This window comes from Lissotriton vulgaris, chromosome 11 (assembly GCF_964263255.1).
Source record: "Lissotriton vulgaris chromosome 11, aLisVul1.2, whole genome shotgun sequence".
In the NCBI taxonomy this organism is placed as follows: domain Eukaryota; kingdom Metazoa; phylum Chordata; class Amphibia; order Caudata; family Salamandridae; genus Lissotriton; species Lissotriton vulgaris.
The window spans coordinates 564,987,902-565,002,267 of NC_141699.1; positions in this window are offsets into that span (position 1 = coordinate 564,987,902).

Sequence of the window (14,366 nt, forward strand, 5' to 3'; positions counted from 1 at the left end):
TAGCCGCCGCAGCGAAGGGGTTAATCTCTTTTTGGGCATTGTTTTCATTCTCTTTCTCTATTGACTCCACAATTCCTAAATAAAGGGAAGTGCCAGATAGCACTCACTAACCTCATAGAAATGAAAAAAAGCTTACCTGGGTAAAAGAACTTTCCTGAGCTCTCTCCATTCTGTTGAGTGTGCCAGAGGACGGGGACTTCCTGGTGACTTAAAGAGGAGAAGAACAAGATGTTGAAGACTCATACCTAAATATTCAACCTCTAGATCCGTTAAAAAAAAGCAATGAAACAAATTTCCTCTACTAAGTCATATTTCATAGGTCAAGCGACACACATGAAGCACTCATCCAGTTTCACAGATCCCACCTGCAGCAGCGGCCCGTGCAGGTAAAAACGGTGGGGTCGGGAAGGGGGGGGGTGATTTCGACAGATGACAACGAGAGAAAATTAATTATTTATTCAATTTTCCCTTGTGGTCGTCTGTCGAATCCCCCCAACCCAGCCACATCGCCTACCGCTCTTACCTGCACGGGCCACTGCTGCCCACCCGACAGTTTCTGCTCAAAAACCAGTCTTGCGGGTGAAAATTACAAGAAAAATATATAGAAAACCAAACAGTGCGAAATACGAGAAATTAAATAATCATGATTTACACTTCTCTAATAACTAGGCATACTTAAGATGTGTACAGTTTCAGAGCATTCACATTCATGATTGCACTTGCATGAACAGGATGCCCTTGCACTCCACTCTCAAAGGTCATGTATTTTTTTATTTAGCTATTTAACAGTTTTATAGAGTGCTCCTGCATTAACTAAAGTATAAGGGGGCTGATTATTTAAAAAAAAACTGCTACACAATTCAACAAATACAAAACATTAGGGCCCTCATTGCAAGTTTCTCGGAATAGGGTTGTATATTTACCCTACATGGTAAATACCATGACTCCAGGCTGAGGTGTTTACCACTTGAAGTAAGTACTTCTTATTCCAGGTTTTCAATAAGGAATTGAGGAATAACATGCAGAATCAGTTTTTGACACACAGAATTCCTAATGTTTTTTTTCTTTTTTCCTGTTTCCGTTTGCCCCAATAAATTAAGGCAGGTGACCGGCCAGAATTTATCACAGCAAACTTGTTAGGGTGTGATAATGTCACATATCTCGTAATTCCGAATCTGTGCACGCAGGTGTTTGCATAGGCATCAGAATGTATCCCTTATCTCATAATGATGGCCTAGGTAGAGCAGATACCAGTTTTGCAGTACCAAGTAGTTATGATGAGAGAAGGATAAGCTTGTTGCTTCTAGTGTAAACATGCTCCCGTTCATGCCACATTTAAACTTTGCATTTGATGATTAACTGTGCTGCAACAATGCAATCTTTAAGATGTCCTGGGGACCACAGGGTGGCATACGTTCAAATGAGGCATTATGGCACACTTAGCAGTAGCTAAAAAAAATCATGAATGCACAAATGTTGTGCATTGGTAAATATTCACTGGCACCACCGTTCAGGAAAAATGCAGACTTTTTCATTTTTGTTCCTTTTGTTCTTTCTGTTTTTTCAGTTGTTTTTTCTTCTTAGGTGGGGATTATTTTATTTTATTTATAAAGTTTTAGATAGTGCAAACAATTTCTGGCATCAAAGCCCTGTACAAAGAAAATACAAAGAGGAGCACATACAATCTCTTGGGGTAATAACCAATATGACCATTTCTGGTAACTGGGAGTTAAAATGCATGATAATTTAGAGATTAGGAGAAGACCAACAATGAATACAATTGATATGGGCATATAAATAATCGATAGAATGGCAAAACAAGGAAAGCAATAAAGAGATATGTTGCCAGGAGCAGCTAGATTCCAGTTGGTGAGGTTAAGAAAGGTGTCTCCTTAGTGGAGAAGTAAGATATTCAATAATAACAGTTTTTCTTTTTTTTTTTAAGATAATTTTTAAGGGTTTATCTTGGTCTCCGGAGAAACTTGGGGGCATATTACCAAGCAATAGCGATAATTATCGCTATTGCTTGGTTATAGACAATAAATTACCGCTGAGCTGCGGCGATTTTTATCGCAGATAAACCTTGGTATTACCAAGGTTTATCGCAAATGCGATAAAAATCGGCCGTAATGCATGAATATCGCTGATAAGTCAGCGGTATTCATGCATTACCGAGCTAATGCTCTTAGCCATGTTATCCACCTCCCATTTGATAACATGGCTAAGAACTGCTCAGGGCAGGTGTTAGCTTTTGGAGATATTCGCGCTTAGCGCGAATATCTCCATAAGTTGGTAATAGGAGATAGCGATGTTAGCGACTGTTTCCAGTCGCTAACATCTTGGCACGCCCACTTTGCATGTCATTAGTGATAAATATCACTGACATGCAAAGGGGGGCCCAAGATGGTCGCTATCTCCTACTAGCTGTCGCTAACTGATGTTAGCGACAGCTAGCGACCTACAAAACATCTTTTATGAGGACCCTGCCTATATCTACAGGAGGCCCCCCCCCCCTCCCGGAAAACCAAGGGGAGACTTTAGGGGTTCTGAATATGTTTACATATTGGAGATCCTCACTCCACAGTGCTCCTAGCATAAAAATCTATTTTGGGAAGCACTTTCCTACAATGTGGGGAGTGAAATATGCAATTTCACTAAACCTGAGGCACATAAAACGTTTTTTATAAGGGTCCTCCTTAAAAATTCCTGAACCCCCCCACCCCTGGGACACCTAGGGGAGACCCTGTGGGTACATAATATGCCAACATATTTTAGATTGTACATTTTTAAGTGCCTCAAACAGCAACATTGAGGTTCGGCACAATTTGCATTTTAAAAGCAGTCCTGCAACACAGGGCTGCTTTTAAACTGACCTTAGACCTCAGCAGTGTACACATGCGAGTGCAGAAAGGGCTGCTGGTCTCTAAACTGCCATGCCCTATTTCTTACTAGGGACTTTTTGATCCCCCTGCCCCATTATGTACTAGGGCATTGTAGGTAAGGTCATGCCAATCCCAGGGGTACCCTAACCTTTAGTGTACCCTAGTGTATGTAGGTGTGTTCACTGTATTTTAAGTGTGTTTTCACTATAGCGCTGGTCCTGGGCCTGCCTAGTGGAGCCCAGGGCACTCTCAGAGTCATAAAAACTGCATCTAGGGGTCACAAATGGGGTAAAAGTGCAAACAGGTCCTGATTTCCAACAAGTGTGTTAAGTTTGAGGTGGTTCGAGTCAGGCAATGTTTTATTTTTCATTTAAAGTTGTGTATTATCAGCATACATATGAAAGTAGAAGTTAGAGAGCTTGAGGATTTCAGTCAGGGGTTACATGTACAGGTTGCCCAGGGTGGGGGAAAGAGTTGAGCCTTGTGGTGCACCAGTCGTGACTGGCATTTTGTCAGATAGGGCATGGTTGATCAGGACTCTTTGAGATATGTTGTGTAGGAAAGAAGATTTTAATACAATACCAGGGAGACCCATACTTAATTCTAAGAGGTTCATGAGAGTCTAGTGTTTGACCATGTCAAACTCAGCAGATAGAACAAATAGGATTAGTAAGCAGGATGTGTTCTTATCGAGTAAGCATAGAGCATCATCGACAATGTGGGCCACAGCAGTTTCAGTACTGTGCCCCGGTCTGAAACCAGATTGACATTGGTTGAGGAGTTGAAATTGCTTGATGTGCCTGCGGAGTTGCTTATGAACCCATTTTTCCAATAGCTTGGCTAAAGTTGGGATACCGGAGATTGAGCAGTAGTTGTTAGGATCAGACTGGTCAGAGTTTTTTCTTTAAAGATTGGTGTTACCTAGCCACTTTTTAGACAGTATAGTATAGAGTCTTATGTAAGAGAGGCATTAATAAACCTGGCCCTTAAGGGGAGGAGGAGGTTTATAGTCTTGTTAAGGAGTTTGGAGGGAAGAGGGTCATTGAAGTGGTTAGAGTATTTAAGGGATGATATAAATTTTAAGATGTCCTTTCATCAGCGGTCTAAAAGATGGACCATGAGGCATTGTTTTTAGGTTTGAGGAGATGGTTTCCAGGGCAAACTTCATGAGAGGGATGTGTGAGATGTGTTAGGGCTTTGATCTGTAGGTGTTACACAATGTTCTGGAGATCAAAGTTGATTAACTTGGTTTCTCAGAAAATGAGGGAGGCAAATGTTTTGCAATTTGGAAGAGACTTAGGGGTCCATTAGGATGCTCGGTGGTGGCGGGCGGAAAAACAGCTTTTTCTGCCCGCGAGCAGCGGAACTCACGTCCGCCACATTAGGATAGGTAAACATAGGTAATTTCCCGTCCGCCGTGGAGCGACGCGCACCGCCATCAAAGTGCGCCCGCCACCGCGGCAGCGGGAGCCAATCGAGACTCTCCGCCGTGCCGAATGCGTTCGCCTCGCTCGACAAATTAGGATGGCCCAAACAAGCAGACGCACCGCAGCGGAGACACTGCCCAGCCTGAGCAGGCGGAAACTCGACAGCGGAGCAAGATAGCCGAGACCTGTCCTGAACACCATGAACCCAGCCCTCCATATGTATCCAGTGATGTTCCTCCTACAACACTATCGTCAGATGGGCCGCCGCGGACGCCGCCGCAGGTACGCAAATACACATATGCAACACACAACACACAGGCCGACACAGGGTCCAATCACCACACAGACACCCTGCTGGGGGACACAACACATCCACATGGGCACCCACACATCACCCACCTCACAACAAGGCACCCCTCAGCATCTGGGACACACATCGACCGCCAACCAGCAGCAACGTCCCGGTCCCGGTCACGTCACCGCCGCGGTCAACACATGCGCACTAAGCAGAAGGCAGGGCCACTCCAAGGCATGGGCAGGGCACAAACACAACAGGGACACACAGCCCCCAACCACACAGCAACACACCCCATCAACCCACAGGCCAGGTGCCCATCCCGTGCACTCCCATGTACACCAACAAGCACTGCAACAACAAGCACAATATACACTCTCTGCACCACACAACACACAACCAGGGAGACAGTCACTGCAGGAGTGGCGGACAAGGAACACACAACACCACTGCCACGCACACTCAAGGCTCGCAATCCTTGCCAGCACACACACACAAACAAACACACACCCTGGGTGTAGCCACAAACACAACACACACACACAGGGATGCCTCAACCGATGCCTGAACAAGAACAACACACAAACAATACAGGAACACATACTGAACTCCAACAGAAACACACATACCCTGTCAGCCAAACTGGGGAAAATCAATGGGAGAACAGACACAACAGGAGTACACAACAACATCACTCAGGAACAAAACACACACACCATAACACGGATTTCACAAGAAGTGCATCTGGACCAACACACACAGCCACATCAAACCCATCACAGATGCACATGAAACCTCAATCAACGAATACCACAAGACATCAGGGGATGCCCATCAGGCAATGCCAAGGCCACATACACACAGCATTGCATGCATGACAAGCATTGTCTGCATAACAGGCATGATTGACACAACCGCATCACACACCACAAATCAGCACTGCACAAATACAACACCACACCCTGGAACTGAAGCAAAACCACACCCTACATCCACACATCCAACACAACAACTACACATGCACCACTCTGGGATACAAGAGCACAGCCACCTCCACCAGAGCACTGGCCAGCACACACAGCTGAAGTGCACATGACCACTACAGAATGACCAATAGCACAAATACAGCACACATATACCATTGGGGCAATGTCCAGAGTGGAACAACACTTATGGCCCAAGAACTGCACCACAAAGCACAAGCCCACATATGAAGTGATGGGGAGGCACACACACATGGAAACCAAGGGGAAAGCTTACATCTAAGTCAAACAGCCTGCATGTTAGTAGCAGACATGTAAGGGGTGTACCACACACAAATAGAGGGACGGAACACCCACAATGGCCCGGCACAAGTGGCACACATAGGGGATGGCCTAAAACCACACACACCATGCCATACAGGAGTGCAAAAACCACCATGTGCCAGCAATGCATGACAAACACAAACATAATGGCAGTGTGAAGCAGCAGGGCCACACAGTTCACACAAAAACATCCAAGACACATTGAGGATCAATCAGCCACAACACTGATGTGCAACTCACACCCTTTGTACACTCCAAACTGACAAATACAACAAGGAGGAGTCACACACAACACCATGGACACACCAACACACAGCTCAGTGCACTACAAACAGCTCACACAAGTGCATACAATCCTCTACCCAGGGCAAGATAAAACAAACAACAGGCATACAACTCCTGGGTGACACATGTGTGTCTCACACAATACAGGGGCACACACACATCCACTACAAACTGACACCCTTCACACTGCACACCTCTGCTACACCCAAACCCACGCATCTCATGTAGGCCATGGCACCAGGACCAAGGCCAACACAAGATGACCATACACATACAAGGCTGGGCACACAGAAAGCAATCCACACACATACTTCATTACATATCCCAGCCAGCTTCGTAACATTTGCACAGCATCATACCCTGTGCTGGCAGTGTCCCCCAACCAGACGTGTGAACAGTGTAGGCAACAACTTCAAATCACTAACAAGATGACTGCATGCCAGGTAAAATAGCCATCACAGATCACACAATTTGCAGGCTCAGAATGGACTTAAGACCCTGTCACCCCTGCCCAAAATTATGAGAGTACAGCACAGCAGAGCAACAGGGCCAGTATCCAAGGCACAGGTGAGAGCACGACACAGCAGAGCAACAGGGCCACTGTCCATGGCAGGGGAGAGGCCAACACAGCAGAGCAACAGGGCCAGTGTCCATGGCAGGGGAGAGTACAGCACAGCAGAGCAACAGGGCCAGTGTCCAAGGCACAGGTGAGAGCACGACACAGCAGAGCAACAGGGCCAGTGTCCAAGGCACAGGTGAGAGCACGACACAGCAGAGCAACAGGGCCAGTGTCCAAGGCACAGGTGAGAGCACGACACAGCAAAGCAACAGGACCATTGTCCATGGCAGGGGAGAGAGTGCAGCACAGCAGAGCAACAGGGCCAGTATCCAAGGCACAGGTGAGAGCACGACACAGCAGAGCAACAGGGCCACTGTCCATGGCAGGGGAGAGGCCAACACAGCAGAGCAACAGCCCAGTGTCCAAGGCACATGTGAGAGTACAGCACAGCAGAGCAACAGGGCCAGTGTCCATGGCAGGGGAGAGTACAGCACAGCAGAGCAACAGGGCCAGTGTCCATGGCGGGGGAGAGTACAGCACAGCAGAGCAACAGGGCCAGTGTCCAAGGCACAGGTGAGAGCACGACGCAGCAGAGCAACAGGCCAGTGTCCATGCTTGTAAACAATGGTCAGGACTAGCACACCTGTATGAGGCACAGGCGCATGAGGGGGATGTCAAATCACTCCTGGAAGTCATGCAGACTTGGACCTGGTTGTGTGTTGGTGACAGCAGGCCCACTTAACTGGGGTGACAGAGCCCCAGGTGATGTGGGGCTAACAGTGGCTTGGCTGTGTGGACCAGGTGGCATAGTGGCACGTGGAGGTGGAGTCATGCAAGCTTCTGACACAGTGTGGGTGGGAGAGGTTGGAGGGGTGCCCTTCCACTTTTTGGGAATATGAATTGGCTTCCCTGTCTTGGGGTTGATGGGAAGTGTTGATGAGCCAACAGGCACACACACCAACTGTCCCACACCAGGTGCAGACACTGGCACTACCTCTGGTGATGTGCTGGATCCTGCGGAACGCTTGGTCAGGCTACGCCTCAGGACCTCCTTCCCCTCTTTGCCTGGTATACCCCCTACAGTGCCCTGCTTTGCCTTTTTTCCAGGGGTGGTCTCCACAGTGCCCTGCTTTGCCTATGTGCCAGGGATGTTGTCTACAGTGCCCTCCTTTGCCTTTTTGCCAGGTGTTCCCCCTACAGTACACTCCTTTGCCTTCTTGGCAGGGGTGGTGTCTACAGTGCTCTCCTTTGCCTTTTTGCCAGGTGTTCCCCCTACAGTGCCCTCCTTTGACTTCTTGGCAGGGGTGGTCTCTACAGTTCCCTGCTTTGCCTTTGTGCCAGGGATGGTGTCTACAGTGCCCTCCTTTGCCTTTTTGCCAGGTGTTCCCCCTACAGTACCCTCCTTTGCCTTTTTGCCAGGTGTTCCCCATACAGTGGCTTCCTTTGACTTCTTGGCAGGGGTGATGTCTACAGTGCCCTCCTTTGCCTTTTTGCCAGGTGTTCCCCCTACAGTGCCCTCCTTTGACTTCTTGGCAGGGGTGGTGTCTACAGTGCCCTCCTTTGCCTTTTTGCCAGGTGTTCCCCCTACAGTGCCCTCCTTTGACTTCTTAGCAGGGGTGGTCTCTACAGTTCCCTCCTCCACCTGCTTCAATGGACTCGGAATTGGGGTAGATGTGGTGGGTGGATGTGTCCCTGTGCTCTTCCTAGGTGTACCCCTGATATGCAACACATCCTCAGTGGACACAGACACTGCATGGGTAGGTCTGTGTGAAGTTTCAGTGACAGGAGAATCTTTTGCTGGTGATGCCTCTGCGGCATGTAAGCCTGATGTCTGCCTCATTGATCGCCTGGCCTTGATCTTCCCTGACTTGCTCTTGTCTGTGCATTGTGGGGTGGCCCTGCTCTTCAGTGGGGATGGTGTCTGTGGGCGGGAGTGCCTAGGTTGTGTCTGTGTTGTGCTCCTTGTGCTGTATCTTTTTGGTGACGCAGGCGAACCGTGGTCACTGTCACCTGATGTGGCGCTGACTGGGAGGTGGACATAGGCACCTGAGCTGCAATGGGAGCATGTGCCTGTTGAAGGTCTGAAGTCACTGTGGATGACAACACCTGGACTGTACGGTGTAGCCCACCCACATCAGAGTGTATGCCCTCCATGTATGCAACCACCTGGCCTAATTTCTTGTCATGGTCACTGAAGGCATTGAGCAGGGCGGTCTGGCCCACGCAGAGCTGGCGCAGGAGCTCTACACACTCTGCAGTGAGGGCAGCAGGGGGGACAGGTGCAGGGGCAGCGGTGCCAGGTGTGAATGTGACTTGTACCCTCTTAGTGACACAAATACGGGCAGCCCCAGAGGAAGTGGATTGGAGGCTGGGCACTGGCCGCTGGGTGGTAGATGATGATGCAGACTCCCCATCCCCTGTGCCTGCCAGCATGGATGCATCCCCGCTGGCATCAGATGATGTGGTACTCTGCGTCTCAGCCACAGATTCCTTCTGCATGCTTCTGTCCTCCTCAGATGTGCTGGTGGGCTCTGTATCACTGGCCTCCGCTGCAGCTGTAGTGCTACTCTCGCCACCACTGGGTTCGGGCTCATGTTCCTCCGTGATCTCTTGCGAATCTGCATGAGAGAGAGATACAGGGTTGTGTAAGTGTCATCCTCTGTTCACACACATTCAAGACAATGCACTACAGGAGAGGCCCAAATCTACATGGTAACCACCAACCCCTGCAATCACTGTGCAGCTACACACAACATAGACCACAGCAGTGCCTGGAACCCTGAATATCTGCCATGAATGAGCCATGTTGATGCCATACAGCACTACACCCTGCCCGTAGATGAAGTGTACCACAGGCACAACTTGGCCTGGCCACACCTTGGGAAATGATGAGGGTACAACACTTGTTACCACTAACAGACCTGCAGGGAACAGGAGGGGACAACACACACCAATTAGGACATCACAGTCCTCAATGCCACGTAGGCCATAGCAAACACCATGTGGTAATCTGGGGCACATGATTTGCAGATGTTGGGTCACCAACGTTAATGGTGCAGGCAAAGTCGGCATACATGAATTCACACTCAGCAAGTGGACACTGTTGTTCACCCCATATTAGATCACCCACACCATCCCAACGCTGAATGACCATGTGGAGTCCAACACATCTGGCAATGGGAAAGTACAGCAGGGAGTATCTGCTCAGTAAGGCCAGGGTGGCAAAATACCTGATACAAGCACACATCACAGCAGCCACTCACATCACACAGCACAGCACAGCAACACACGCACATCGCATGGCTCACCGCTGCCACAGGCCCTGTACACATGCATCCACTCCAAGCAAAAGTCACGCTCCCCAGATACTCACCACCCCTGCCTTGCTGACGATGCTCCTTCAGACATGCATCCAGGTCTGGATGAGTCACTGCCAAGATGCAGCCCATCACTAGAGTCATGCTGCGCCGTGCCAAATGCCCTGTGCGTGGTAGCATCCCCAATGTCATCTCAACCACAGTTTTGGCAAGCCGACTGATGTCGTCCCACCTCTTGTGGCAGTGTGTGCATCGGCGGTTGGATACCCCCAGGGCTCGCACCTTTGCCGCAATGGCCCTCCACACGGCCTTACGCTGGTTTACCTTGAGCTGCATGTATGAGAGAAAAGAAGGGTTAATGAACAGTTCCACAATGTCAGGTACCAACATCTATCAGTACAGTAGCAAGACCCAGACTCAGGACCTATTATAACCTCCCTCCATCCCAAACTGGGGGACCCCTCACAAGGGCACTTTGCATGGCCCACACAGATGTGATTGCATGCACACATTGGGGAGTAGAGGGTCCAGGATAATCTCACAAATGCAAGATGCATCAACATAAAATGCATCGACAGAAGTGTGTAAGTCTGCAATTACACAGGGCACAGATGTGGCATATCTAATATTCAGTGGGAAGGAACTGGTGCAAAGAACATGTAAGTCTGGTGGTGTTTTTCATTTGTGTGGGCAGCCACTGGTCCGACTCTCTGGATCACACTGAGTCAGACAACAGGGGCACACAGAAATACTCACACAAGCAATTACTGTCCTGGCACCTACATGGCAAACATTCGGTGGCTCTGTATGGCTGACAATGTAACATTCCCCACTCACACATACAGGTGCAGGCATGGGAAAGAGTGACATTGTGACACACACACTCCCTCGCCCTGGAGACAGCTTGTCTGTCAGTGTTTGACATAACCCCACACCCTCAGGCATATACTGCAGCAACACAACTACACGTCTGCCACCCCCCTGCCCGACAGCTACCTTCATGGTGACTTACCACGACATTGGGACCACCAAACAGCCTTGGGTACTGTGCCAGCACCTCGTCCACAAGGACCTCTAGCTCCCCGCTGGTGAATGGACTTGCACGGATCTTCTCTGTCCTTGCCATCCCTGTGGACATGGAACACCTGTGGCGGAAGTGAGTGGTGAGGGGTCCCAGGCAGCAGGCTCAGGAGGCAGCAGCAGGAGAGAGTCCCAGGCAGCAGGCTCAGGAGGCAGCAGCAGGAGAAGGTCCAAGGCAGCCGGCTCTGTGAGCAGTGGAAATGTGAGGCTCACTCACACAAACTTATAGCCCCCTGTGGTTGTCTGTAAGCTGCAAAGCAGCACCAATTGATTGTCCAGGTCTGCCTCTTTCAAAATCATCCAATGACCGCCTACGCGCTGGCGGAGCACACCTTCCGCGTTTTTCAAATGTGCATCATGCCACTGCGATCATCGCTCCCATTGGCTGTAGGGCAATTCTCCATGGCGGTGATGCACCGCAGGTGCCCGGGGTGCGCTACCGCGATGGTGCATCATTCAAATGCATCCAATGGCCGCCTATGCGCTGGCGGAGCACACCTTCCTCATTTTTCAAATGTGCATCATGCCACCATGATCATCGCTCCCATTGGCTGTAGGCATTGCTCCATGGCGGTGATGCACTGCGGGTGCCCGGGGTGCGCTACTGTGATGGTGCATCATTCAAATGCATCCAATGACCACTATTCGCGCTGGCGGAGCATGCCCACCGCCATGTACACATGTCCATATGCCAACGGCATCTGCACTTGTGAAGGGGGTGGTGCTGGTGTCACACCGCCGGGGACAGGCGGTAGGTACCGCGATTCGCGCTGGCGGAGCATGCCCACCGCCATGTACACATGTCCATATGCCAATGGCTTCCCCACTTGTGAAGGGGGTGGTGCTTGTGTCACACCGCCAGGGACAGGCGGTAGGTACCGCGATTTTCATAACCATTAATGGCTATGTCAATCCTGAACACTGTATCAGTACACAGTAGCAACATGGTGAAGGGCACATCATTGTACACACAATGCCATACTTCCATGTCATCCACAGGTGGACGCTCGTTCAGTGCGACACACTTTGTTACTTATGCATTTCATGGCTGATGATGCTTGACACTCTTGAGCTGGTGTTCATGATGTGGTACAAATCCATTTGTTGTGGGTCAGTGATGACCTTGACAAGGCTTGTGTCACTGCATTGTATCATTTCAGACTGGTGCATTCACAATAGCTCATGCACACAACTGAACGTTTTCCTGATACTGTGATCATTGTGTTGATGGATGTGTGCAGAGTTTACATGATGCATTGAGGTGTGACAGGTACAACAGATGAGTATGATACAGACATGGTAATTTCCAAAACATTGGCGGATGTTGCAGCACCTTGCCTGCACATGTGAATTGTGTTCTCCAGTATGTGCACATTCACATTCTCCGATGTGTTTGTGGCACTTGTGTATTGTCAGTGGAGAGGTGTGCCCTCTGTGTGTAACAAAAGGCCAGCCATGTAACCTGGTGTGCCATGCATCTCTCAGGTAGTCGATGTTATTCCATGACATCATTGATGGTATGTGCTGTGGCCATCTCATGATGGTTGTCACTGGCATTTTCAATTTTACTTCCCAACTAGGAGGAGGCCAAATCTCCTACGTCACCTGACAGTGCTGGAGAACATGGAGGATGAGGCAATAATACGGAAATTCCGCCTGGATAGACCAACACTGAAGATCCTGTGTGATCTATTGGAGCCCCACCTGCAGCCTCGCCGTCACTATCCTACGGCATTCAAACCCACATACAAGGTGATGGCAGCACTCCACTTTTTTGCGACAGGTTCCTTCCAGGAGACCGTGGCTAGTGCAGGAGGGATGTCGCAGCCCATTTTCAGCATGGTGCTGAGGGATGTTCTTGCTGCTATGATGCTGTATCGGAATTGCTACATCCATTTCCCCAGGGAAGGAGAATTGGCTGCAGTGAAGGGGAACTTCTATCCCCTTGGGCGCATCCCACATGTTGTTGGTGGCATCGTTTGCACCCATGTAGGTCTGGTGGCACCACAGGCGACGGAGCACATTTATAGGAACCGCAAACATTATCATTCCATCAATGTGCAGGTGGTGTGCCTTGCGGACATGACCATTTCTCATGTATGTGTGAAGTTTCCTGGCTCTGCGCATGATTCGTACATCATGAGGAACAGCATGGTGCCACGGATGATGGAGAATCTGCATCCCAAGCGTGCTTGGATTGTGGGTGAGTATGCCTATTGATATGGCGTGCTGTGTGTTACCTGATGCACTCTGGCTGTGCAACATTGCAATGGGTGTTTGTCAATCACAGGTGACTCTGCATATCCCACTAGGCCATGGCTGTTGAGCCCCCTCAGGAATCCCAGGACCCCAGCTGACATCCGCTACAATGAGGCCCATGGCAGGACCCGACGGGAAATTGAACGGACTTTTGGCCGGCTGAAGTCAAGATTCCGCTGCCTTGACAGGACCGAAGGTGCACTGGCATACTCACCTGGGAAGGTGGGAAAGATCATTGTGGCATGCTGTATGCTGCACAACCTAGCCATCCACAAGAGGGTCCCCCTGCTCCTGGACGATGATGAGGAACCAAGGCCTGAGTGCAGTGATGAGGACAGTGGAGAGGAGGAAGGAGTAGACCTGCGCCAGCAGCTCATCGACCGCTACTTCAGTTGAAGGTGGGTGACGAGTTACAGCGTGTACATTGTCTGGTATAATTACTGTTGTTGTGAAGGGCTATGCACGGATGTAACCGACAGGCACACGTTCAGTCACCTGTGTGTGGTAAGTGTGACATTGACGTTCCATATGGGGACGTATGGTGAACCCTATTTGTTCACACCTGCAGCCCATTGTCTAGTATGCCTGTTGTGTCTTGTGTATGTTTTGTGTAGTGTTCTGCCTGTGATGCCACAATGAGACCAGTGACTGTTGTTTATTTATTTATTTATTTTTAACACTTATAAAGCGCTGCTTATACCCTTGGGTGTCAAGGCGCTCAAAACCATTATTGAGGAGAGAGAAGAATGACAGAATGAGCAGGAAGACGGATTGAAATGAATTACTGAGAGAAAAGCCAAGTTTTCAAAAGTTTGCGAAACTGGAAAAGCGTGGCACTTTGTCTGATGTTAAGAGGCAAGGTGTTCCAAAGTCTGGGGGCCGCCACCAAGAAGCGACGGTCACCCCAGGACACTGTTTTGGTGCGTGGGACAGGCAATTGGTTAAGGGTGGCTGA